Source organism: Sinocyclocheilus grahami, unplaced genomic scaffold (assembly GCF_001515645.1).
Source record: "Sinocyclocheilus grahami isolate Dianchi unplaced genomic scaffold, SAMN03320097.WGS_v1.1 scaffold105.1, whole genome shotgun sequence".
In the NCBI taxonomy this organism is placed as follows: Eukaryota; Metazoa; Chordata; class Actinopteri; order Cypriniformes; family Cyprinidae; genus Sinocyclocheilus; species Sinocyclocheilus grahami.
Genome location: NW_015505284.1, coordinates 94,780 through 100,517, shown reverse-complemented (window position 1 = coordinate 100,517; position 5,738 = coordinate 94,780). Strand labels below are relative to the sequence as shown.

The 5,738-nt window shown below is 41.0% G+C and overlaps 1 protein-coding gene across 1 annotated transcript in view; it reads right to left on the bottom strand.

Annotated features, from left to right (window-relative positions):
* Positions 1-237: 237 nt before the first annotated feature.
* LOC107588554 (arylamine N-acetyltransferase, pineal gland isozyme NAT-10) overlaps positions 238-5,738 on the bottom strand; it is a 17,340-nt gene continuing 11,839 nt past the window's right edge. Inside the window, exon 4 of the mRNA XM_016276689.1 lies at positions 238-247. The gene's annotated coding sequence lies outside the window, so the exon portion shown is untranslated. The remainder of the gene's footprint in view (positions 248-5,738) is intronic.

Below are 5,738 nucleotides of genomic sequence, written 5' to 3'. Positions count from 1 at the left end.
CCGCAAAGTATAAAAGTGGAGTTAATGCAGCAGAACAATTAATATATTTAAATAAAAATCTTTATATGTAAAAAAATGCCAGGCATTGTGGCTTGATGTCTTTTATTAATGTTAATTTTTTCATGAACAAAATAACATTCACAAATAGTTAATTCAGTTGTCAGAGAGATGTTACAACACATTACAAGAACAGAACAATAAAATGTATTATAATTATACACATGCTTCGAACCTAAAGTGACAAGTTCTGACAACATGCCAATCGTGCACACTAACCACTACCCCAACCCACATGGTGGAATGAGGAGCTCAACATATAAGTTATAATTCATCAATTCGCCTAACTGATTAGTTGTCAATGCTGTTTCAGAGCAATACTTGAAAAAGACCACTAGGTGTCACCGTAGAGGCGGGTGTCGAATTGTTTCATAGCCTCGGCACATTTGCTTCGACTGTTTCAGTGTTTCATGAAGCCTCGCTCTGCCCACCACTACTTATAGTCCATGGGCCAAGCCAGAATTTGGTACCACCTAAGGTGGCAAAATCTCTTTGGTACCAGTTTGTTTGTAGAGTCCATATAAGTACTTTGAAACATGGTAACCATTTCAAATGAGTAGCTTTACTAATCTTTTGGGACAATCATTATTTTTGCCATTATCGTCCTACAGTATCTGCACAGCAGGTTTGTATGAAGTCTATTGTAAGAGGTAGCCATACATGCTATATGTTGATTTTTTCAGGAAAGTCAGGGCTATCCAGATCTGCCATAATTTTACATGATATTTGTTGTATACGTTTTATATTAGACTTCGTATTAAAGAAAACTATTTATTTGCATCTATTAAATTGTTATATTTGTATATCTATCTCAAAAGATATTGATGTTAGGGGGGATATCTTTTCAGATATGGATAGACAAGACTGTCTGTAATCTGGTGATATCAGAACCATGATGGTGGGACAATCCATGACCTAGCAATTTGAAGAAATATGTATGTACTGTATATGAAATAGTATATTATGCAACATCAACGACTGGTGCTAGTTTCAAAACCAGATTACTCCACCATACTTCATTGTACAGATAAGCCACTAGCATCATCTGAAAAGGAGAGTCCTGCTGTTTATTTTGATATGTGTTACCCTGGGAGGCTACAAGCACTTCGCGACTTATTCAGCTATGACTCAGCTGTGTGAAAATGAGTGAAGAAATGACCGATGATTGCAACTTTGTTTAATTTGATGCATTTTCAAATCAAGATTACTCCGACCATCTTTGTTCTACAAGCAAGGTAGCGTCACTCTGAAGCAGAAGGTCCAGTCTTTCATTTGATACCCGTTTTATACAATAACAACTTCGTGAGTAATTAAAAAAAAGATTGATGAGTGTGTGGAGATGCAGAGATGGAAGTAGTTTAAGACGGCTGAAATTTCATGTGATTTCAAAACCAGATTGAAGGACTGATTGAACATCCTACAGTGGTACCATTCACAGACCTGACCTCTAAACTGGTGACAGAAATGGCTGAATGTGGTGTAACACAAGTGGCACCTTCTACAAAGAAACACCTACGTCGCAAGGTTGAAGCTGAATTTGGTGAATCTTTACACATCATACCAAATGACAAAGGAAAGCTGTTGGTATACCCTGACAATTTGACAATGGATGAACTTGTAAAGGTTTGCCAGAAATTAAAAGATGAACTGAAGGAGCACAAATCAAGCGTTAGCGAAGACATCATATCGCAAGTGGCACTGAAGATCAGAGGTGATATTCGGAACCAAGATATTACTCAAAGCATGGCCACCACATGCGTCAGATCTTGAGATGATGAACAGCACTCGTACATCTCTAGTGGAGTTTCTTCAGACACTCCTAACAGGTTCATCCAAAGTAGGTAATAACCCATTACAGAGGGTGCAAAGGCTCACAGCTTCATTCAGCCAAGACCTAGTTTATGCTGTTACTTGCGGCAAAGTCAAGCCTACAAAACATATTGTGTTGCCCTTTGCTGTCAAGTCACTCACTGGAAATGTGGAACTGATAAAGATACTGAATAGACTCGGCCATGGTGTTTCATATTCTCAGGTAGAAGAAATTGACACAGCCCTTTGCCTTCAGAAGCAAGCAGCAAGTGGAGATGCCATCCCACTACCACAAAACATCAAGCCTGGTCTGTTCACAACATTGGCGTGGGACAATATAGACAGACTAGAGGAGTGGTGAAGGGGTGAAGGGACATCACAGAGTAAATGGAATTGCTGTGCAAACAAAGCCTACTGCTGATCATCCTGCTGAGTTTGCCTTGCTGCCTTGCATCCCCAAAACCAAGAAGAGAAGCATTGAAGCAGTAGAGATGGTACTTCCCATTTACAATGCAGGAGAGCGTGCCAATCCTCCTTTTATACAGACGGTTGACACTGATCATGCCTCCTTTCTACAGGATGCAGCAGACAGAAACCACATGTGGCTAATGGCTCATCTTTCCAACAAAGATGTTTGCAGCTGGACTGGGTTCAACATCCTCACCCACAACGATACAAGTGTACAAGAAGATAGTATAGGCTATTTGCCCACAATCAATGCTCCTGCTACACAGTTATCAACAGTACATGAGGTACTTCACCAGTCGATAAGCATCATGAAGTCTCTGCAGCTCAACAACATTGTTGTTGTTTTTGACCAGGCATTATATGCCAAAGCTACAGAAATTACCTGGAAACACCAGGAGCTATTCAAGAACATCATCCTTAGAATGGGGGTTTTCCATACCACCTGTACTTTCATGGCAACAATTGGAAAACGGTTTGCAGATGCTGGTCTAAGAGACCTTTGTGTAGAGGCAGAAGTGATAGCTGATGGCTCAATCTCAGGGGTTATTGATGGTCACAGGTATAATCGAGCAGTAAGGCTCCACAAGCTGCTCTATGAGGCTTTCCTGAGACTAGCATGGAAAGGTTTTCATCCATGGTTAGAACAGAATCATCAGGAAGATCTTATTCACTTGGAAGCAACTCTGCAAGCAGTCGAAAACCTGTGTGAAGAAATATCTCAGACAAGATTTGAGGGAACCCTCGAGCAAGATTCATGTCAACGCATTCTGACACGATTCAATGAGTTCCTCAGCTACCTAAGAGAAAACAATGGTCCCCTGTCTGCCTTCTGGATGTCTTATGTGGACATGGTTGAGATTTTGCTTAGTCTTATTCAAGCATCAAGAGAGGGAAAGTGGATGATGCATCTTGAATTACCAGGCAGCTGTCTGGAGGCACTGTCTGGAAGGACAGCCAGACATACCCGAACCAAAAGGACATGGATGGACAACTGATGACAAAGGTATGCTTATAATAAATACAATAATTACATTTTCTAATAACTAATAATAAAATAGTATAAATATGTATAGGTTATTTCTAGACATTTGGACACCTCACTGAAATGGATGAGAAATATCTTCCACTTATTTGTACAGGTATGCTGATGTTAGACTGGATGCGGGGACCCCCAGCACCAATGGCTGTTCTGGAGCTTATGGCCTGCAAGTGTTCACGGACCTGCAAGCTTCCCGACTGTTCCTGTCTTGCCAACAAATTAAAGTGCACAGAAATGTGCAAGCTACAAACCTGCAGCAATCAGAGGGAGGAGGAGGAGGAGGATACTGATGTCATGAAACTGGTTGAATATGATGATGATGACGATGATGATGATGATGATGAATAAACAGAAACAGTTTGCAATGACCAAATAAGTTCATGAACAAGGTAGAATTATTTTGTTTTTCTTTGTATGACATGTTCTGTTCAAATAAAGTAACAAGATTTTTTAATTCTTTGGCTCAACGGTTAGTGTCATTGAAAGCTGATTTCTGTGACAAAGCTACCACTAACAAAAGGTTATCATGTTGTAATATCATCTAGAGATATGTACAAAAAAAAAATCATACTAGAATTTGCCACCTTGGGTGGTACCAATTAGTGAAAATTGTGGCCTGGGCCCACGGACTATTACTAGTGCTCGCCATGGTAAAGAAGAAGAATTGTTCTTACCAGAAATGCACGCTTCAAACAAAACAGTCCTTGAAAACGAAGAAGAGCATGACCTGTTCTCCCGGCGCCCTTTAATACTGTGGACATGCCGGGTGATGATGTCAAAGGCTGTCGCTGGCCAATGTTACTAGGCTTGTTTGAGATGCGCCTCGCCTCGCCTGAAATGTAGGCAAGAGTAGTCGGCTGCAGTGAGGGGAGGAGTGAAATAAGCGCAGTCAAGACGGACAGTTCTGCCCTCTCAAAGTGGAACAGATACCAACGAGATCAAAGGCAGATATCGCATTATTCTCACTCACGTGCTGTGTTGCTTACAAACATGATATAATTTCAGTTCTGATGCTTTTATATGAAAATAAATATTATGACCAAGACACTCAAAGTGCTTGCTATTTAATTCCATACGAAAGGAAAGACATTCTCCAAAAATGGACTACTCTGGATTTGATCGGTCTTCATGGGAATCACGCATATCAAAGGACCACATACACTGTGTCGTCAGTCAGTCGTTTCCCATCATGCTTTTGATCAGCGCAGTCGGTGGAGAGCAACTGCACAATCCGACACAGCCGCCTCGCTGTTGCGAGAGTTTTTTGGCACACGTCAGACACTCAAAGTGCTTGCTATTTAATTCCATACGAAAGGAAAGACATTCTCCAAAAATGGACTACTCTGGATTTGATCGGTCTTCATGGGACACACGCATATCAAAGGACCACATACACTGTGTCGTCAGTCAGTCGTTTCCCATCATGCTTTTGATCAGCGCAGTCAGTGGAGAGCAACTGCCCTCGACTGCACAATCCGACACAGCGGCCTCGCCATCGCAAGAGTTTTTTGGCACACGTCAGCATGACATCAGAGCAAGTCAGACGTAACTCGGACACTTTTCTAACCGGCATGCATCTCGTGGTGATCGGTTCTGTGCAGATTTTGCTCATCTCAAACAAGCCTATTGTGCAGTCAAGCGCAGTTGCTCTCCACCGACTGCACTGATCAAAAGCATGATGGGAAACGACTGACTGACGACACAGCTTAATGGTCATTGGTTCAGACAACTGTAATGCTGCGGTTCTCTTCTAAAATATTTTATTTTTTGTATCTGATTTTATGTGATTATGTATTTAAATTATGCATGAATGTTCCCAAACACTATGACAGTGCGACCTCTGTGTGAGATCATGTGATTGTTGTCATATTTCTATAAAAATCTAAAATACATGTTTGTATTAAAGTAAAAATGGATGATAAATACACCTTTCGTATGGAATTAAATAGCAAGCACTTTGAGTGTGTTGTTCATCATATTTATTTTCATATAAAAGCAACAGAACTTAAATTATATAATGTTTATTAGCAACAAAGCATGTAAGTGAGAATAACGCGATATCCGCCTTTGATCTCGTTGGTATCTGTTCCACTTCGAAGTTCGAGAGGTCAGAACTGTCCTTCTTGACTGTAGTGTTGGGTCATTCTTGAACGATTCGTTCATTTTGAAAGAATCTTTAATGTGACTCGGGAAGAACGAGTCGTCTCGGGGAGTGATTCGTTCAGTCGCGCATGCGCAACATCCTATAGGTTCTGTACTGGAATTAGTCAAGTAGTTCAGCTGGTTCGAGTCTTCGGGATTTTCTGAGTCGTTCGTTCATCACGTGACAGCCCCATAAGCTTTAACCAATGCAGTCTGAGCCGGA